Source organism: Columba livia, chromosome 13 (genome assembly GCF_036013475.1).
Source record: "Columba livia isolate bColLiv1 breed racing homer chromosome 13, bColLiv1.pat.W.v2, whole genome shotgun sequence".
Lineage (NCBI taxonomy): Eukaryota > Metazoa > Chordata > Aves > Columbiformes > Columbidae > Columba > Columba livia.
In genome coordinates, this window is record NC_088614.1 from 4014954 (window position 1) to 4037500 (window position 22547).

At 42.1% G+C, this 22547-nt stretch overlaps 1 long non-coding RNA gene across 3 annotated transcripts in view; it reads left to right on the forward strand.

The window, feature by feature from the left end:
• The window catches only part of LOC110360337 (uncharacterized), a 46122-nt gene extending 36232 nt beyond the window's left edge, over positions 1-9890 (forward strand). For all 3 annotated transcript variants that reach the window (XR_010465897.1, XR_010465899.1, XR_010465898.1), the window contains exons 5-7: positions 208-305; positions 4310-4479; positions 8396-9890. This is a non-coding gene — a long non-coding RNA (uncharacterized LOC110360337). The remainder of the gene's footprint in view (positions 1-207; positions 306-4309; positions 4480-8395) is intronic.
• The last annotated feature ends 12657 nt before the right edge of the window (positions 9891-22547 follow it).

The window sequence follows — 22547 nt, forward strand, 5'->3', positions numbered from 1 at the left end:
AATTGCCATGACTGTGTGTGTGATAGGAGGAGAATAGCTTTACTTTGGTATCGTGTAGTAGGGCTGAAGCTGGCATGACTTGCTGACTCTCTTTTTTTTTGGTCAGACTGGTTAGGGGTGTTTAGTCAGCATCTGCACTGATCCAAGACTTCATCAGGAAAAACGCCTACTGGTACACTGACTCCTCATTAACATGTTTCTTTGCAGGTTTAAGATCTTAATCTGCAAACAAGATCTCCACCTGTCTCATGGTTTTCTTTGGAGACCTTCCAGCGCTGACCAGTCTTGACCTGGTTTGACTTAAGGTATGTGGGCTCAAAATGGAGGCAGCAGGGCTGCTGGCCATCATTAAAATGAACGGAAACTATGTCATGTATAATTTGATCTAAGATCCACCATGATAACAACACGCGACCAAATACTGATCTCATTTGCAACAGCATGCTTCTGTTGTGACTTCAGCAGAAATCAATGGGTGTAATGCAAGATAAGTCACAATGCATACGCTGCCACAGCAGAGCAGATTTTTCTCCATAAATAATGTCTCTTTTGGCAAGACAAAGGTAAAAAAAAAAAAATAAAGCCTGAAAATCTATACTATATTGAACTGCACAGTTCAGGAATGAGGCCTTATACATAACAGTACATTTTTGAACATGTGGGTTGTTCCTTGTGGACTGAATCTTCCCTTAAGACAGTTGGTTACTCATTTTCACAAAATTTCAACAAGTCTTTTCCATTATTGGGGTGTAGGTCTAAAAGATCCCTGAGGCCTTGTTTGAAAGTGCTGTGTTCGGACACGCGCTGAAAGCCCTCATGGGGAAACCAGGAAGATGTCTTGTGGTGGCTCAAGGTGAACTGCTGGAAACAGGGAGAACTTTTCAAATCCTCAGGAAGAGACGAGAAGGCCATTTTGTCATTTGGTGGCTGGCTTCTTGCTGCTTATTAGTCTGCCAGACTTATGGCTAACAAGTGATTTCAATATAGTTTGAAGGCAGCTTTTGTTTCCTTTAGCTGCTATTTTAAGAAAGATCCCTTAAAATTAATTGACTGACGAGGTGTATAATTGATGCTGTCTATGCTGTGTGCACCAGGCAAAACGGCTGGTAGCAAGAGCACTGGCACCTTGGTAGGGGCTGCTCCAAACCCTTCAGAGAACCTCTGCTTGGCCTCTCCTGATGCTCTTGGGTAGGAGAGGGCATGTTTAGTTTTCTGCTTACTCTATTCCCTTTTGTACTTGTTCATTTGCTAGGTGCATAAGGGAGAGGAGGTCACTTGTGCGCATGGGATAAAGAGGTATTATGAATTCTGAAGTGTTTGCTTTATTGGGAAAAGCACAGCGAGCAGGAGAGCACAGGAACATAATGTGTGAATTTTTAATGAATGCTGTGCCAAGTGTTTGTGCGTTTTTTTTTTCTACCTGTAGCAGCTTTATTCATTTGGGAGAGTACCGCGTACAAGATATTCTTTAGTAGTATGCTGGCTGCTGTTTAGTTTTAATAAATTAAGTCCTTTATATCAACGTAATATTCTTTAGACAAGCACTTCCAAGACAGATTAGAAATGAACATAAGGGGATTAAAAGCTTCCCTTGCTAAAAACAATGTTTCAGATGGGAAATCCACTTATTTATGTCACTTTCAGTGGACTACATTTGCCTTTAATATGTTGCTACTGCTGAAGAAAGCAGTGCTTTGCCCATGACTGCAGCCTTTCTGCTCTGCCTTACATACACAGTGATGTTTATTTTCTTCAGTACAGTAAGTTGCTTTGGGAAAGATTGATGGCTTCCCATAAAACTGCGAGCAACCACTTTCTTATTTAGAGAAAACAAAAGATTAAACGGATCTGGTGTTTTAAACAGCATCAGTCCCTTTGTAAAATAGGAAACTATGCGAGTGGAAGGTATGAGCAGAGAGAAAAATCCTCTTTGATTTTCCCCTTGCTGCATCGTAGCAGGCTGAAAACATCAGTTGGAAGGTTCTCGTTATCTGTGAAATCCAGGACATCTTGGGAGCAGCCTGGTTCAGAGGGTGTTTGCTTGGGTCTGTGCTGCAGGCACCAGTTCACAAGCCGGTTCCTATAACTCGTACCAGGTTGGCCATTTCTGTATTAAATGCTTGTTCTAGTACCCAGTTCAATGGTACGTTCATGCTAGTCGTAGGGCCTCTGGTGCCAACCCAAAACCTCATGAACACACCTCACAGAGATCTGGTTTGGTATGCCCCGACTCTGCAGGTATAAAACTGTTTGTCGGGCAGTCTGTATGTGGGGTCAGATGCTGTCTGTCCATCCCTCACCAGCTGTCTACGGTAGACATCCAGCCAGTGTCAACTGAGTGCTTTGGCAAACCCAGCAAAGCCACAGCCATGCCCTTCTCCAGAGCCTTGTCATGTTTGTCCTGCTGGATATCTGGTCAGGCACATATGGCTATGGACATTAACAGGATGCCCTTCAGTCTTAGGCTCTGGTAGGAGCTTCTCATTAATCACCATCCAAGTCAAACGATACTGGCCTGGCAATGTCTGGCTGCCCCGAGATGCTCTCACACTGACATTTCAGCAGGGCAAGATCCACCCCCATAAAATAAATGAGGAGGATCTCATGGGGGATGAACAGCGAGGAGGCTGAATATTCTGATTATTCAATCTTAAGACCTTATTTCAGCCCCATAACAGACAATCCAGCACATCGAGTTTACCAGCGTCTGTGAGTGGCAATCCAAACTCTCCGTTTACCTCTTGGACACGAGAGATGCACAGTTTTGGAGTTTGCTCCCCAGAGCTGTTGAATGCAGTGAGGTCAGAGGAGGTACTAGGACATGGCTGGTCTCCCAACAGAGTGAAAGAAGGAACATGTCCTCTTGAGGCTCCTCACAAAGTGTCCAGGAAGGGAAGGAGACTGAGAAGCCTTTGAGGACAATTTATTTTTAGCATTTCTTAAGTGAGTTAAAAGTGTTTGGTCTACAATGAGGACTGAAGAAACGACCAGAGTAAAATAAAATGATAAGAAATATGAGAAATTAATGTTTTAATTGGAACAAGGCTTTTCAGTCTTTTTATTGTTGCCATTTGAATGTGAAACCATGAAGCTACCATGCATATTCCTTACATGACAGCCCCAAGATCTCAGCTATGGTTTGTGGAGCTGTTATTACTCACTTGCACTGCAGATAACTTAGGCAGAAGGAGAGCTTCAACCCCACAGCACATAAAGTTTGTCTTGGTAACTGTGTCTCTGATACAGCACTGGATTTTGTTATTTTAGGCACATCATTACTTAAAACACTTAAAAAAAATTCTGTTCCGTCATGTTTCGTTACACAGCAAAGTCTTATTTATTTAAATGGTTTCCAAAGTAATTTATTTCCCAGTACCTGGTTAAACCAAGATAATTTCCCTTAGTGCTTTTGGGCCATTGATACTCTAGGACCCAGTGCTCAGTTTTGGTCTCTTTTTGGTTGCTGTGACTGTCCCCTTTCTACACTCAGAAGCTGATGCTCAGATTGAATCATAGTGCAGCTCATCAAGCAAAGGGAGCATTTCTAAAGCAATGCTCAAGGACTGAGTTGCATGACTCCACTGGTATTCAAAAGGGCCCTAGAGTGACGCTTTGTATTAACCTTGTATTGCTAGGGTTGTATAAGAACAAGCTGGTAAGCAGAAATTACACAATTGTCTTGAATTATTTTGTTCTGTTTTGTTTTCTGAAGCCGGATCTCACTTCTTTCCCCAAAACCACATTTTTTTGCTAGTCATAGCATTTATCAGACTTCTAAATCCTTACATATTGCACATGATAACAGGAGCTGACTGAAATTTCACCACTAGTTTTAGAGTGGAGAAGGGTAGATTCACCTTCCGCATTATAATGATGGGCTCTTCAGTCAGTGTGGCCACTACGCGTGCAATGGTCATAACACCTGGGGATAAAACTTATATACTTTGCTACATGGCTTATCTGGAAGAGAAAAAACCTTATCATTTAAGGAAAAAATACATAATTAGGATCAGGGATGGAATTTCACTGTGAAATGTGGTGTAAAAATGCTTCTCATTTTAAATTAAGCTTTCAATGGCAAGTGCTTGGCTTTCAGCAACTCCTCTGAAACTCTTTTAATTGAAGTTCCATGAAAATCTGGGGAGTTCAGCTCAAGATCACCTCCTAAACCCATCCTGATTTCATTAAAGGTCTGATCTTTCTTTATTTGCCAATAAAATATATATATGTGTGTGTGTGTATAAATCAGTATCTGCTATATAACTGTATTTTTTTTTTTAAAGGAACAGTTTCTCTTTTCTTTATGTAGGATGAACTCTGCTCTGTGAATGCCAAGACAGACAGAAGAGAGTGGGAGATCCTTCCCACTCCCCCCAGGCTGGGATTCGGGGCACAGGACACACTTTCTTATTGCTTCCCACACCTGACTTGTGTTCTGCATCACTTGTGGAGTCTCACAACCATCTCTTCGTGGCCTGGGTAAGAAGCATGTAGGCTCAGCCCGGTTTCCTCAGCACTTGTGTTAATGTGGTGGAAATACCATGACCCACGTGAGCTGAGAACCAAGTTTGCCTTGGTCAAGCTCGGGGTATTTCCATGTTATTTGCATGTCTCTGTTTTCTGTTCCCAGCTCTAAGACCCAATAAAGATCTTGATTATTTGGAAGAAGGGATCTTTCTCAGAGTTTATATCTGAACAGTGATTTTGTGATTTTTTAAAATTCTTTTAACCTTTGCTTTTGTCCCACTTCCAGCTGCAGTGGCCAGATGTGCCTGTAACAGCACAAATGGTCTGAGGCTATGTATATCAAGGCATATTATCTCTTTGCTAAACTGGTCAAATAGTAAGATATATCTTGAAAAATTATGACTGTGTATAAAAGGTTTTCAATTCGGCTAGAGGGCCCTCTTTCAAAGCAGTGAATTTGGAAACATTCATTTTTTTGCCCCTTCTGGGCAGAAACCAGCATTCCCATTGCCTTCAAAATAAGCTTTGTTGTGTAGATTCCCATGGGACCCAGAGGAAGGATTCCTGGGGGTTGCTGGTGTTCCTGGTTTTATTTTGTGCAAGACTCCAGATGAAAATGTGTTGAAAACAGTGTAAATCCTGAGTTCCCCAAGGCAGAGAACTATGATATACTCGAGTCCTGTATCAGTCCACTGTGTAGCAGCATGCCAACGACTCTTCTAATGGTTATCATTTGGGTGCCCGTTTTTCAATTTTATCCCACTCCTGGAGTAATAATTGACACCAAGCTCTTTTGTTTTATTCTATTATGTTGTTCTACTGCTATTGCAATGACTACCTGTTCCACGGTGCTCCTTGCAAGCCCTGCACGTAGCTATCTCCAGTTTTAGTGAATCAGATGTCAGTGTTTCTGATCAGGGTCCAGCTGGAACTACACATCTTTGTTTCATGTATTTAATATACTCAAAATGCACTAAATGACAGTTTATAATATCATTATCAACAGTTAAAGACATTATAACTTCAAGAAATGAAAAGAAAGTGCAGCCATATGTGGAAATGCTTTATTTTGTGCACTTTTAACCCCCGCAATAGTTCAGCTGCAAGAATGGGGACAGCAACAAGAGGCAGGGAGAAAATTGTATGTCTGCAAAATCATTTTTCAGCTTTCCCTCCACTGCTGTCATGAAAGAGCACTGTGCAATTTTGACGGTAAATAACAACCAAGGACTAATTTATTTTTCTTCATAAAATTATTTCTTGAATTGGATTCAAATGTGTTCCTTATTACACGGTTTGATAATTCAGTGATGCTTTCCCCCCATAACATAAGAGCTGATTTAAACCTTCACTCCAAACAGCCTCGGGCTTATTAAGAACAGTGTGGACTGAGTATGGATTAGGTTTAAAAGTAATAAAAAAGTAGACCTGTTGGTTAGGTGAAAAATTCACTATCAGATTCCTGAGTGCAGCTTTCTTTTCATGTGCAAACTGCATTAAATGAGGCATTTAATTCAACAAATCCATAGTTCTGATCCACCAGAAATAGAGACTGGGTTAGTTCAATTTGTAACAAACGATCTCCATATGATCAAAGTCCTGAGAGCTGATTCCAACATACTGCTTAAATTAGTCTAACACCGAAGTGTTTGGCTCTGGGACAATATTTGGAATGTCTTACCAGAAGAAAAATTCCTCTGCACACATGGTTCCAATATCTGGGAATGCCAACCTTGCTTTTTAATGGGCTGACAGGGAGCCTCCGTGCTAACTTTCTGACTCCAAAAAGTTCTTGTGCTGTCACCCGCAAACCAGCTTGGATAATTTTTCCTTGGCTTCCTTATTAAAGCCTGAATGAAGGGATTGTGTGGCTTTCTTAATGTCACTTGGTCTGCTTGCCATAAATTCAAGCACTCATGATGAAAGCTCCACTTATATTTCGCTGGGAAATGGAATCAAGGAGAATGCACCCTAGTTCACAATAAATAACTAAAGTTGAGTTATTAAGTGTATTTCATATACCAGTGCCTTATTACATCAGCAGTTTAGATAATGGCTTCTTAAAAATACTCCTCCACTGAAATCTATGACGAGCGGCTTGCACATAGGCGTCCCCATGGCATGAAAACCAAAACAGCCGGCTAGAGCAATAACTTAGGACTGTATTAACAAATATCAAATATTTACATTTTTACATGCTGCTGTCTGTTTAGATTAAGCAACCCCAGCAATACCAGCAGTCAGCGGCAAGGGCCGTATTTGCTCGAGCCCTGCCAGGGAATTCTCCGCTGGGATTGTTTGTTTGCTTTGCGCAATGAAGACTCGAGCTGTTTACACTGGAGCTCCAGTTTTAGAGAGTGCTAATTACGCTCCGCTGCCGAACCCCTCTCTTGCTCAGGATCTGCTGTCCTGCAAAAATACTTTACACTAGGCTTGGAGAAAGCAATCTGGCTCATGACAGGCAACAAAGGGTGCCCCAGTGCTTTATAACTGTTTTTTGTTGTTTTTTTTTTTCCCCAATGTGGTAAGCAGTGCTGAATGGAAGTTCATGCCTTTAGCTCCACTTGCTTTTCTTTTTTTATTTAAGGAATGGACAACATCTCCAAAGTCTTGACTGAATTTCTTCTTGTGACTTTACTGCATTTTAGGGAACTTCCTAATGCGAAATTGGCTGATATAATTCAGCTAGAGGGGTGCATAGTATCTGTCTATTAACATACATTAAACGTGTGTAGCATTCATTACATTTTCCCCCCATTATTACATATGTAGTGGAATGTAATAAATTGACACTCACCCAGGACCAGACAAAGCTGACAGTGAATAAATGCCCTGTTTAGCATGTTGTTGTTGCAACTTTGCTGTTCCTTCCTGATTAGTTAAAATATATGTTGTATATGTATACGATTGTTTTTAAATCTGTGCTAAGCATTGCTCAATACTTCGTACTGGCCAGAATGGGAGAAGGAGACAGGACTAAGGATGAAAGGCTGGTGCTCAGAAATTCAGTAAAACCAGTTTTCATGGTAACTATTCTGAACAGGTGGCTAAGTAAGCCAATTAAACAGACTTTAAGAACAAATTATGATAGTAATCCATTGTCTGGGATCATTGAAATGCACTGTGTGGAATCTGTTCCCCAGAGCCGCCTGAATAATGAAAATCTATTTTTGTATAATTTTATTGTTTTCCTTTCTTCATTAAATGTTCAAAGGATCTTGTTCACTCTCTCTTTTTCTTTTGTTCCCTTGGGGGTGGGTGAGGGGAAAGGAACAAGATATTTTTCCAGAATTTTTGAAAAAGGGTGTGAACTGATTAAAACAAATAAATGATTCACATGTAAGAACATCTTTTCCTTCAAACCAAACAAGAGTTTGCTAATGAAATTTTATAACTTTTTTAGAAAAATGTATTTTTTTCATTATAAGCTTAAAACCTTCAATAACTTCATAGGCATGAATGAACAAAAGGTCAAAGTCATTCCAACAGATATATTTTGATCAAAAAAAATGCCTGACAAAGGCCAGTAAAGAAAGTGTGAAATATGAGAGGACCCAATTATGGGCCTTTTAGCTTCAGCGGAGGCCCCTGGACATGGGCTTTTGGGGAAGGACTAACTGAGGGTTGGGAGGATGATGCTCCTAAGTGTCTGCTTGAGCAGATTCAGCCCTCTCATCAGCAAATCTTCCATTCATTGGCTTTAAAGTCAACACAGGGCCCAGCAGCCAGGACTTTTGGGCAGTCTAGTAGCTTGTAGTTCAGACCATTGCCTCTGCATGGTCTTGCTCAGCGATGTTGATTGTTGAGGTGTTGATTAAGAAACACACCAAAGACTGACAAACTTCGCTCTACATATACATCTATACATATAGGTATATTTTAAGGAGACGGCAATAATGATTTGGTTTTGTTTCCTTTTCTTTTTTAGATCAGGAACAGAAAAGCGTTCTCTGGAATGATTGCCGGCCATTGTAAGCAACAGCTCTGAGCTGCCACGTAGGGCTGCGTTTGAACCGGTGACCTAGGAACAAAATAAATTATGTGCAGGCTGAGGTACGGAGATGGTGAGTGACAGAAGAATAGTGCTCAGAAACGGTTTTCAAGAGATTCTGTATTCATTTAAGTAATGTAACTGTTTAGCCAATTTATTCATTTGACAAGTTCCTTTCTAACCATCCTAATTCACCATTTAGCCTAAGATGGCCTTCATTAGTTTATTAGATATTCATTGAAAGAGATTTCAGCATAAATACAGTTCCAGAGAGGATTACCGCCCAGGGAATCTATTCTTTTAACCGACTTATTCGGCTATCGAATATTTGTTGAAATGGACTCGTATTTACTTAGTCTCCTAATGAAGTCTAGAAAAGCTTTTCTGCAAAGGGAATATTGTTTTGTCAAAATTAGCTTACTTAAATAGTTTTCAAAGCAGTCTGAGAACAAAGATTTCAAAGCTCCAGCTCCAGCCTAATATTTACTTTTTACACTGTACAGTAGTTTAGACTTGCCAGGAAAAGTGCACTTGCTTTTTTGTTTTGTTTTGTTTAAATTTCTCTGCTTCTAGTTGTGAGATATATATATGTCATTTCTAGGGGTATGGAACTAATTGAGGAATATGTCCTGCCCTTGTTGAGGTGAACAGGGCAGATAAATAAAAACTCCATTGGACATAAATCTCTTCTGCTAACATCAAAGAAACAGGATCCTGCTAAGTGTATTTGTATAATGCAGTAATTTATGCAAAAAGCAGCTTTTGTCAGCAATGCAACAAAGCAGCTTTGATAAATGTCCCCTAATTTATTGTCATGTATCTCAAATCAAAGTAAAACATTTACAGCCTGCATACTGAAGGAACCCAGGCCCAGGGTACTTAAAGGGTTTCTCTCCCTTTCCATCTCCCCCTCCCTTTTTTTAAAAAAAGTACAAAAAGCTAAGTTGGTCAAAAGGTTAAAAAGGATCTGTTTTGAATGCTAAGTACTTTATACAAATTATGAGGAAAAAATAATAATGAAGCTGCTTAAAGACTGACAGAAAAGCCTGTACAAATTCAGATTAAAAAATCCACTTAGCTTTTCTCTTATGGGTGCTGTTTGACGAATCATAATGTGGACGCTAATTGGGTTTTACAGGGACAATTCCAGTTTCTCAGATTTTGAAGGAATAAAATGGTGAGTGTAGATGGTGGCTGTTGAGAGTCTGTGCTTCTCATCTGCATATTCTTCTGAGTCTTTCATATTCATGGCACATTTTGGAAGTTGGATCAAGTGTGAGTTGTGGGGGGAACTTTTACTACTGACTTCAGGGGGGAAAATCACACCTTAGAAGACGAGAAGGCCAATAGCACCACAAGCTCCATCCCCACTGAAGGGCTGATGGTACTTCATGGCGCAGAAATGTGTTGACTTTTCTCCCTACTTACTGGGCAACTTGTTAGACCTACTGGTTCCACAGAATCCCAGAATCCCAGAATGTCAGGGGTTGGAAGGGACCTGGAAAGCTCATCCAGTGCAATCCCCCCATGGAGCAGGAACACCCAGATGAGGTTACACAGGAAGGTGTCCAGGCGGGTTTGAGTGTCTGCAGGGAAGGAGACTCCACAACCTCCCTGGGCAGCCTGGGCCAGGCTCTTCCACCCTCACTGGGAAGAAGTTTCTTCTCAAATTTAAGTGGAACCTCTTGTGTTCCAGTTTGAACGCATTACCCCTTGTCCTATCATTGGTTGTCACCGAGAAGAGCCTGGCTCCATCCTCCTGACACTCACCCAGTTAAGCAGTCTGCTTGGCCTTGTATCATCCTGCATGGCACAAAAATGGTACAAAGGACCATTTTATAATGAAAGGGTATTAGGAACGAATGGCTGTGGCTGATAAGGTGCAGGCCGCAACGGGCTGGACATGACGTCTGTTGGTGGGGTTGGCGGTCACGGGCATGTGGGAGCTGCTGTGTCCATGGCCATGGCTCTTCTCCAGCCAGAAGCTCTGCCTCCAGCCAAGCACTGAGCTTTTCAGGACCCTCTCTGTTGAGATTAAAAAAGAATCAGCTGCAAGGGTGCTTGTCACACCTGCAGGGATGCTGCGGAAGTCGCAGGAGGGAGACCAGGGAAAGCCAGAAGCAGGCTCACTGGAAAAAGACCATCGGCTGCCTATCACATGATAAATTTAAACTACATCAGCTTTTCAGTTGCCTACAAAGTCTTTTAGTTAAAAAGACCAAAAGTGATAGGGCTCCTCCTCGAGCCCCTTTGATATTTAGGGGGAAGGATAAATGAAGTTCTGTCTCAGCAGAGATCTAGCACAGCTCCACACGTCACCTTGCTTCAGAAGTAGACAGAATTTCCATGTTTTTTAGTTAGAAAGCTCTGTTTATAATAAAACAAACATACAGCTTGAGGAGTATAATATCCTTTGAGTGCAGTTGTTTCAAAGTGTTTTACAGCCCATCTGGTATACTGACTCTAACCATTAGGCATGTTCTTGGAGAAAATGCTTTATTCACTATTCAGATAGTAGTGTGTTTCTGGTATTGCAAACCAGAAGAATGAAACTTTGCAAAGCCAGGCCTGCTGTACCATAAAACAGAGACACAGAGTTCACTGAGAAAGTGAAAAGGAACAGTTGTTTAAAAAAAAAAGAAAGTTTTATTTTCTTTGTATAAAAGTTCTTCCTGCTGGGAGTGAGTCTGCTTCTCCCAGCACCAGCTCGCCTCTTGAAAGAGCCTAAGTTGTCTGTACTATGTAGCAATCCACTGTAATTTCTTGTGCATGCCTCTCTTTGTTGCTGTTGTCATTAAGGCACATTAAGATTATAAGTTAATACATAATAATTTAAGCTGATATCATAATTGCTAGGTTTATAATTAAAATTTTGCAAAAGTATTCTGCAGCTACAGTCAACGAAATGGGAGCTGTTCATGCTAAAAGCATTAAAAATATGCTTAGCAAAGCTAATTGTAAGTATTACGAATGTACCGTTTGAATCAAGGTGAAGCCCAGAGGCCTTTGTCAGGTGGAAGGCTCAAGGGGTAATCTCCAGGAATAGGTGGTTTAAAAAAAAGAGACAAAAAAAGCCCCAACCAAACCGCACAGCTAAAACTGCATCAGCATCACAGGGTCAAGCAGAATATGGTGTGACAGTGCCAGGACTGAAACAACAGCACACGTGTGCAGGTCACAGGGGAGAGAAGGAAAAGCTGTTTACGTACCTCTGTGTTGTCACACACAGATATAAATACATGTATATGTATGTTTATGTATATAGGTATGCATATGTGTGTATATACATATATGTATGCATGGTAAATCATGTGAGTACATAGACATCTATACAGATACACCCCATATCCCCATATGTATACATGCCATACGAACATTGTGTGCGTGTATATATATATATATATATATATATAAAAGTATACATCTATACACATATAGCATATATAACTCTGCATTGTACCTGCTAAGACTAAATAATAAAAGCCCAGCAGCCAGCTGACTCGCTGCAGAGCCTAACATTATGTGGAGAGCTGGCTACACAAGCGTCACTGGCATCACCGATGGGTGTGAAGCACATCTGTTCCAAGGGGCTTGTGACAAACTGAAGTTCTGCCTCCAGGCACTGAACCTGGGCTGTGACACCTCAAAGGGCACAGGTGGCACCGGCCACTGCAGCCAGTGTGTGAGGGGGCATGGTTAGACCTGGTGGGGTCCCACCATTCACGTGGCTGAAGAAGGTCAAGGCAGGTGTTAAAGCTCACACACCTTAGGTGACCTTCCTCATCAACTGCATTGCTCAGGTCTTCTGGTAGCAGCAGGAAACAGAAACATAAGTAGGATGGGTAAACACAAGGAGTGATATGAGAAATGTCCCTGTGAAAGAGCTGAAAGGTAGAGCGTGACCTGGCACCTGACTTACCAGCATCTGGCAGTTCAGGTGATGGCCTCATGGGTCTCATCATCTGTGATGTAAGGCAAGCTGTGTTCATGCTCTGTACGTGCTCACCCACCAGCCTCCAGTGATCTTTCCAAAGGAGATCTGAGGGTGCTGTTTGTTCATAAAAATGGGTCAGGATTATTATAGACCAGTGAGGTCAAAGGAAAGCCCTTAAAATTAAATTTAAAATTAATTTAAATTATAGAGAATGCTCACGTGAAAAAGAGACATGGTCAGCAGAGCTCTTAGCAGGTATTTCATGTTAAAAATACAGTCTCGCACAGTTACTGGCTCGGGTGCTGAGCTGCTCCCTGATGTGCTGTTGAGTGGTGGCCAACGCTTGGAGCTCTGCAGCAAAGGGGACTTACACCCTCTTGGCAATATGTGCTGCCTCTTGCTTTCAATAGATGCTTTCTCTTCTTGCAGCAATAAACTATTTCCACTCCTGAGCAGAGTCCCCGGTTGCCGCAATTCTCTGTAACCCCACCAAGAGCCCCCAGCCATGGCTGTGTACTGCCCCAGGGCTGGAGATGCTGCCGTGTGCTCATTTCTGCTTTATCTTCATGAAGGGGCTGTACTGGCTGGTGTGCTGCCAGAGGCTTTTGCGTTTTGAATTTAGAATGGCAAAAGGGGTCAAACACTGTGATCTCAGGAAAGGAAACGTCTTCCTTGAATACAACATTTCCTTAACTTTTTGAAGAAGTGAAATAATGAAACCTTCTGTGTCTCCTTTTCACACTGATAAAAGCTTTCCAGACCCAGTTAGCAACCACTCGACTCCTCTTTCTTCTTAGTAGGCTAAGAAAAATGCAAATTACACTTTTGCTTTCCCTATTACTTGCTAACATTTCAGGGAGGCAGGTGTGTTTTGCACAGTTAACTTAGCAGCAAATCTTGAAATATAAATCTATAAATTTATCAGATAAACTGCGGGCTGCCTGTTCAGAAGGAAACACCTACCCGAGGTGTTGGGACACCTGGGTGAGAGGAGGAGCAGCGAGTGCTGCGGGTGGGCAGCTACCTGCACCCTGCCTGCACTCTGCCTGCACCCTGTGGGCACTCTGCCTGCACCCTGCCTGCACTCTGCCTGCACCCTGCCTGTACTCTGCCCGTACCCTGCCTGCACCCTGCCTGTACTCTGCCCGTACCCTGCCTGCACCCTGCCGGCACCCTGCCAGCACTCTGCCTGCACCCTGCCTGTACTCTACCTGTACCCTGCCTGCACCCTGCCGGCACTCTACCTGTACCCTGCCTGCACTCTGCCTGCACCCTGTCTGTACCCTGCCTGCACCCTGCCTGTACCCTGCCTGTACCCTGCCTACACCCTGCCTGCACCCGCTGTGGCCACGCAGCCCAGCCAGATCCGCTTAAAATAATGTTAGCGCTTTGTATTGACTGGAGCTTGTGCTGAAATTTTATCCCCATACTTTTAAAGCAGAGACAGCTGTGAGTAGCTGTTAAATAGACACAAACAAGAGCTCGGTCCAAAATATGCATGTTCGACATAGTGCTTTATATATAAGTTGTGCTATGAGACCACAAAAATGAAGAAACCAAAACATATTAATTATTTGAAATAGAAACACTCTCTCTTTAAAGGCAGGCACCCTTTCTAGATGTCTTATTTAAGTGCCACAGTGATTTTTTACATCTCTGAAGCCCCTTTATCTCAGTGCACTTATTTTATGAGAGTTACATTTTGACACATGGTTTTGGTTTATTATGTAATGCTTCAATAAGTAAATGCAAATTACCAATAATGATCTTTTTAATTTGAAACATAACTTGACCAAAATCAAGCTTTTCAAGCAAAGAAATGGAAAACATTTTTTTTTAAAGTTTGTCTTATTTCACAAATCAGTTTCAGTGTCTGACACATACATACACACTTCAAAGAAGTTCACATTCAGTGTGAGTAGGACAAATAAAACAAAACAAAACAAAAACAAATCAATGCACCCCACCCCCTCAAATCTTGGAATGTGTCATTAAAACCACATGGATTTTAAGTCCTTGCTCTTATACAGAAAATTGCATTAACAGATTTTGACCTCGAGACTAAGCCAAGCTACATGTGTTAAGGGCCCAGCATCCCTGCTCTGATCCGCAGGACTGTTCCTGCATACTGACTAAATAAATGCAGCCTACTGATGTAATGGCATGCTGCATATGTCTCATATTAATGGTATTTTCCTAATAGTAATAGCATTAAAAGCCTGCCTACTTTGCTATTGAGTTAGCCTATTTAGGATAATTTGCCCAGACAGACTATCCTTGAGCATGTGAACAAGCATATCATTTTATAACACTTAAAATATTGAAATCAAAGCAAGCTGATAGTTTGATTCCAGAACTAGTATTTTTCCATTAAAAAAAAAAAAAAAAAATCTGTTGTGTTTCTTGAATAATTTATCATCTGTTTTTTTGTTGTATTTTCCACATGGAATTGATGAAGAAAAAATACTTTTTTTTCTAAGGAAATTTTGGAAGAGTGAAAATTCACACATGGAAAACAAATGAGCATCGGGAAAAACTCCTCGTAGCTAATGGCTGCTTGGTATGTCGCCAGAATTCATACAGATCCTTAAAATCAAGTAAATTATGCCCGCAGTGATAGCTCCCTTTCGCTGGAGTCCCACAACAACCAACAAATGGCGGAGCAGGGCTGAGCTGCCAAATTTCATTTTTCACCTCCCGATTCCTTTCAGTTAAATAGATCTGCTTGCCGCAGAAGGGCCTGGCCATGTGTTATAGTCGGGAAGGTGGGACTTGGCTAATGCCCCCGCTCAGGTGCACTCGCAGGGTCACAGCTGCTGGCTGCGAGTGTCCGGCCACGCGTGTGCTTGCTCCATCCTCACTCCATCCTCCCTACGTCCTCGCTATATCATTGCTCCGTCCTTGCTCCATCCTCACTCCATCCTCGCTCCATCCTTGCTCCATCCTTACTCCTGTCCTCACTCTATCCTTGTTCCCATCCTCACTCCATCCTTGGTCCCAGATGTACCTGCACACAAGTGGCCTCATCCTGCACATGCCGGTACCAGGGGAGCCAGGCAGGGTCTTCCAGAGGTTGGATTTATCCAAACTGCTTTGCTGAGTTAAAAAAATAAATGAATTACTAAAGTGAAAGCAATCAGGCACGTGCATCTTCTTTAAAGAGACCACTAAAAGAAAATTGAGAGAATATGAGCTTTCAGAGGAATTAAAAAAAAAACAAACAGTGTTACTCTCCTGTTATGTTCCTGTGATAACAGATCACACACTTTAAATACTTTATTGAACTCGCAGGTTAAGAAACCTGCCACTCAACGCACAAGAGATTAAATAGCTGGTGAATTATGTGCTAGAAAAATTAGGATGGATTACACAAATATCTGTTAAGGCTATGATAAATATTTATAAACAATCTTCCTTGCAGAACATGTCTCTGTCATTCTTTTCACTGAAATGAAAAACCTGGAACAATGGAACTAATGACTACATTGTTCCAAAGTTAAGTAGTATATCTAATAAGGAAAATAATCAAATGAGCCAAATTCTTTATGAACACAACAGTGAAGCAATTAAAATAAATGTGATTTTCCAGATCAAAACTTCTGGCTGTTAATTGCTATATGGCACCTATCCTAGTCATATGAGTTTCCCTTGCAGCTGTTTTTATTTCATGATATATTTTGAAATCCCAGGAGCCTGTTCCTGGGATCTGCCATGCAGACAGCCTGAAAACCAGGACACTTATCAAGTGTTTATAATCTGGGCAGATGAACTCTCAAGTCAGGCCTCTGAGAACAAGCACTTTCTTGCCATTTGCATTTTGTTTGCAATGTGTTTCCAATGAAGATAATTTATTGACACGTACTTAGGCTGGAGGACGTGGGTTTGCTGCCATGTGCTCAGGCAGCCAAGGCGTGGGGAGGGTCAGGTGCTGAGCTAACAGATAACATGGCATGGGGTCTGTGATTCAAATAATACAGATACAGTTCAGCGTTTCTCTTATCTTCCATGGCCTCTAATGCTCTACATCTGACAGCTTTCAGGTTCTATTTTTTTTTTGCCATTTCTGCCATTTCTGGGTGGGCAATGGCAGGAGGGCTGCAGCCTCTGCGGAGCCAACAGGCTCCTTTAACCCACAACACATCACCTCTTGAGCCAAAAGTACGCACTGGAAACCTGGCATATTCCAGCCAGTTTAGTTGAAGCTGTATTTTATTATCTGTGGGTTATTACTGAGACTAAAGAACTCGGTTACAGAGAATGACAAATGGGGTTTGTCCAACACTAAGCAGCTATTGGCATCCTTAGGTGCAACTCAGGAGTCCGTGATCTCAGCTATTGAACAAGCTGAAGCCATGAGCAATACGATATTGATTAGACAATGGGTATCGTACTTACCCACATAGTTTTATTGGGTGAGGCTCAATGCAATGTGTTTTTATTTGGGAAACTTCAGGAAGATAATTAAAAATGTTGTAAGGAGAGCCTAGCAGCCTTTGTGCTTTTGTTTTTTAAAGGCTACAGATGTCTTCTTTCTTTAAAACTGCATGTGCTCCCTCCCCACCTTCCAAAAGATCAAAGGTATTAATAATAACAATAATAATACAGTATCCTGGAATTTTTCTACATGCCTCAAGAGAACTTTAATTTTTACCAGAAACTGTTTTCTGACAACAGCTGCCTCTTCTACTTTTCATTTACCCTGCCTGGATTGCCAGCACTGCTGTGGCCAAGTTAAAATGATGTCTTTGAACGTGGGCCCTTTTCTGTTGAAAACTGACTGAAGTGTTGTAGAGTTCAGCTGTCCCTCACAAGCAGGTTTTTCCTCTGTTCTGTGCCCTTTGCACAATTCCTTCTTTCCCCTTGCCCGGCGATGCCAGCATTCATTTTTGCTTTTGCAGCTAATACGAGATGGTTAAAACTTGAGCTTTAACTCAGTCTCAGCTAAAGCTGGTCCTGGGCAGTGTCAGCTTGCGGGTCTGCCTGCATGGAAAGTGTCTGTCGGAGTGACAATGGTGTGAATTTTCAGCCATGCCTCTGGATGAAGGTTTGTCTCCCAGCACATCCAAACTGGCTGGACAATGCCCACCTCCAGGGATGTGGTTAAGTCAGGATCCCAGGCAACCTTAAAACCAGACTAAAACACCTTTGTGGTGGATCAGGCCAATGCAATGCTTTGGTTATTATTCTTCACATCTTTCTGGTGCCTGGATCCCAGATGGAAGTGCTGCCAGAGCCTCAACACCCCTGGAGAAAGGGAGCAGGGATGCAATGTTGAAGAGCTGGCTGGGCACCAGCTAGCAGCGTGCTGAGTTGATAATGGACGTGGAGCAAGGCAGGAGAATGCTCAGGGTCTGATGAACAGGAGAGCAAAATGCCATATCTAGGGTTGGATAACACTCCTGAAGAAGGCAAGCTATGGCACAGAAGCAGAAAATTAAGGCTGTTAGGGAGTCACTCTTCCCACTTGCAACCCCAGTTTGAAGTGGCGAGGCTGGTAATGCAAATTGTGAGACAGTGGCCAGGCAGGACCTGAGCTCTCCTCCTGCTCAGCCCCCCTGAAAGTGGTCCCTATGGTGAACAGGGGCAGCTCCAGCCCTACCAGCTCCATGGGGTGCTCTGAGCTCTGCAGGCTGTATGAGCCCAAGAAGATGTCTTCTCGATTCCTCACATCCACAAACATCTCAACTGATCAGCCCAAAGCATCCCTGGGAAATGTCTTACTTTGCTCTTTCTCCCAACAATTGCATTCCCTTTCTCTGAGGGATTTTTATTTTAATCTCACAGCAATATCATGTTTGCCAGCCCCAACATCACGTTCTTCTCTTTCATCAGAAGACTGACTCATAGCATCTTTCAATTTGGACTCGCGTTTTTTTTTCCTGTGGGACTTTGGCCCAAACAACACAACACAGGAGACATCTGCCCAGACTCGATGCGCAGTGAGGCATCCACCCAACACAGCGGCCAAATGGGACCCGTATTTTCAGCATTTTCTTTGCCCCTGGGAAGTTTACCATAATGAGACTATTGTATCCATGTCTAGGTGTGATAGCTTAACATTTCCACTCCCTCCATGGGTGGCTGTTGCTCTCTAACTCTCCAGGCTTCTGGCCATGGAGTTTTTAATTCTTGTTCTCCAGCCCGGTCCATCCCTGGTGCATGGGTGCTGCTGCCAGCTCAGGTTCCAGTTTGTAAGGCTGCTTCTCACAGCCACTGCTGCTCCCTCCACTCTCAACCTGATGGTTTCAAGCTGCAGGCTCTGCAATAAGAGGCACGAGGCAGGATGCGCGGAGTGAGGGGGAGCGGGTGAACGGCTCCCGGACCCACTCAGAGCAGCTTCTCCATCTGCACCACCTCACGGGAATACAAAATGGCACCGAGTCGTACTTTTCCTCATTAGATGTGGGCAAACTTGGCTCATCTTTCTTCAGCTGCTTGTAATTCATGCTTGAGCAAGAGCATTATTTGGGGCTTAAGTCAGACTCTTCTAAGTAGGTCACAATTCTTCTTCTAGACACAAATTCATGCCGCTGATTTCCCAGAAACATGGATACTCAGTCTCTCCTGGTTTGTGTAACACCTCAGGTGCCCTCATATCAGCTTTAACAGCTCATCAAATGAATCCACAAAACAAACAGTGACTAAGTTGCTGCCTGAACAGGGTTCACTCTTGGAAAAGTTCCTCTGCCTTGGGTGGCAGCCATTTCTGTCTGATTTACATGACTGATTTTTCCTATTTTAATGATTCTCCACTGTCAGCCCTGTAGCCACATAGAAGGACGTGTGCTGCATCTCCTGTGGTCGCTGTGCCAATGACAGGACAACAGGCTACGGAGATGGCCAGTAACTCCAGTCTGTGTGGGGTTTGCTGTCTGAAACAGATGCAGTGCAGTCCACGCTATAAAATAGAATTCATTTTAGCAGGACAGAGGTCGATTCCCCACATCATCACAGCATTTGTTAGACATCAGTCCTATTCTTTTGCATAGACACACCCAGTGATACAATGAGGGAGATTAAAGAACTCAAGAAGATACAGAATAGAGTAGAAGAGAATACAATACAGCACAGGGCAATACACCATAACACGATACAAAGATGGCACAGAGCTCTTTGCGGACCTGGCAGGATATGGCTTCATAATATTTCTGCAGGATAGTTCTGATAGCCTACATCAGCTCATCATCCTATTACAGAAACTAATGAGAGATTTGCTTTTTTCAAGTCAAAATAAAGAAAACATTAAAGAAAGAAGAAAGAGAGGAAGGAAGGAAGGAAGGAAGGAAGGAAGGAAGGAAGGAAGGAAGGAAAAGAAAAGAAAGAAAAGAAAGAAAAGCTTTAGCCCTCCCCCCATTACCAATGATGAGTCTGACCTTTAAAAGTACCGATGGGAAGTATGAATGCACCGAACACCGTATCTCTTGCTAGAGGTGGAGACTAGCAGGTAAACACAGTTTTAGCAAAGTCGTTTGGCCAGGGGAGACTCTCCATAGGAGTGGATAGCTCTCCTTAGAAGATAGATGTTGAGACATTTATCTCCATTGCAATCCCAGATGGTTTTTATTCCTCGATTGCCATTTTGGTGTGCAGTGGTACAATGCTGGAGCTGGATCACAGCTTGCGTCTGTGGTCATCTTTGTATCACTGAAATGAGTCCAAGTGTTATTTTACAATGGCATACAGGATGCTCGCTGGCTTTTATGTTTTATTTTTGTTTCTGTGAAGTTATTTTTCACTTCCTCTTCTGAAAAGAAACGAAATCTTGAATGTCTAATTGAATACACTGTTGAAGGCAGAGCACATGAACTGCTGCAAAGCAAATGCCTTTGTTTCAAAACAGTCTAGTGATAGCAAATATTTATTGACATTTTCCTTCCACAGGGGCATTAACAATTATAATCTGCTAGTATGTACATCATGAGTACTTTCAGATTTTGAACGGAACATCTGTTGGTCAAAGATGAAAAAACTTTGAAAAAAAAGTGCTCTATTTTTCCAGGGTTATGAATCTAACAGCATCACAAATTATCGCTATGAAAACATTTCAAAAGCCTGAACTCGCATTTATGGAAAAAGGAACACAGATAGAGGAAACAGATAAATATGCGTTGTGTTAGTAGGCTTTGTTTTCTGAAATGATATATTGTTCCGGAGAAGTGGTTAACAAACAAATTATTGTCTGTGTCCAATACAGGCAGATCTTTGGTTCCACAGAACAGATGTTGAGGTGAAGGAGATTAAAGCTTAATTCACAATAGGGCTGTACCACAGGAAAGGTGCCCTAAGTTTATCTATTGTTAAATAATATAATTTATCGTCTTAGAGGGCTACGGAGCAATTTCTGTTCCTTTTCTACTTTTTGAACAAAGATTTATAACACAGATAATCCCCAATTTTAGATATTTGCTTCAGGTTATATTTGAAAGAATTTCCCAAAAGACTGATAACCCCTTTTTTTCCCCTTAACCACAGTCAAACCAGTGAACTAATATGATGCCTGCTTCAAATAAATGTATTTGCTGCCTCTGTGCATGATAAGTTTTCATTTAGTCTATGATCAGCTGGCAGTATGCAAGTTTGCAGATACCAGTAATTGAATACAGATAACCTTGGTTGTTGACCTATGCAGAGCCATGACTGTCTAGTTCCCATTGTTTCTGTTTTTGCTAGTTGACACAAAACTGATGTGGGCTGAATTTATATATTAGCTATCCATTATAGTGGGAATTGCTTATCGTTATGGATGGATATTGCAAGAAGTTTCTATTTATTTAACCTAATAAGATGGCAAAAATGAACTTGATTGGGCCAATTCATGATTGAATTTAACCCTTAGCATCCTGGCTGGTTTATGCATGGATAACGGCATGAAAAGGACGTCTGCCTTATTTCTATTTTTCACATATTGATTTTCTTTTTGGTTAGAGGGATTGTTTTATCTGGTAAAGAATGCCATGAAATATTGAGAAACTGTTTGAAGTTGAGGGTTGCAAAGGAGCCAAGCAGTGCTGAGTATCCAAACCCTCTTGGCTTATGATTGCTGTAGACAGCAAATTCTCTCAGTCTTCATTGAGAGCCCAGTCTGAAAAGACTAAACGGTAGAGTTTGCCAAGAGATGAAGAGGACAGTGGCAACATAGTCCCTGTGAGAACTACCTGCTAGACACAGCATGGGCTCCACATCACGTTCCAGCAGCTGCTTTTCTGCAGGTTGCAGCTCTCTCCAACCTTGTGTGCATTACAGTCAGGACGAGACTCCTTTGGTTGTTTGCAATGACTGTGACGAACTTGGTTTTAATTTCACCCTGGCTGCGATTAGTTGTGGAAGTTTCCAGTTACCTGTGAGCTTATTTAGGTCTAGAATGAAAAGTTGGGTTTACAACTACAAAGTAAATGGCTTACACATCAGGTGCAGCCCGGGAATGCTTGACCCATTGGCTGTGTAAGGGAAGCAACAAAACAAGAAGGCTATCTTTTTTACTTTTTTAATTATTAAAATTATGGACAAACTCTGGCCCACTGACGTTGATGGCTAAACATCAAGGCAACTGATTGCCTGGTGCCAGTGGCGTTATGGTCAGCTTTTTCCCACCTGAGAGGAACAGAAGCAATCCCGCCTGTAGTCCCCATGGAGCAGCCACTGAACTTTTCAGAAGTGTCCGTTAAGTGTAGGCTTGTGACCCAGCTATTGAGCCGCTTGCAAGAGCCTTCCTGTACCAGCTATTCAGGCTTTGCTAAATTTATGCACCAGGTTTGTACAAGGTTTGTTCAGGACCATGGAAGCAAAATGGCCAGCCGGAATCCTGATCACCTTGTGGAATACAGTAAAGCACATGGAAACGTGATACTGCTGCCCATATTGAATTCTCTGCTTTTAGCCCTTTTCATAGCAGTGAGAGCGAGTAACATGAAGTCCCACCATGGCTGAGTTCTGTTTTTGTTAAACTGTGGTTGTCAATCAAGTTAGCTAAGCTGAGCTGTTTTTTTTTTCAAAATGGCTTTCACCCCTCTCCCGTAAATTATTTTCTTTGCAAATAGAGTTTTAAAAATTAAGGAAGCCATGAAAAGGAAACTTTTAAGCATCCATTTTTTGGCCACCTTTCTGAACCACATAACCTGGCTCATAGATTTTAGTTTGGCCGTGAAGATGGACACT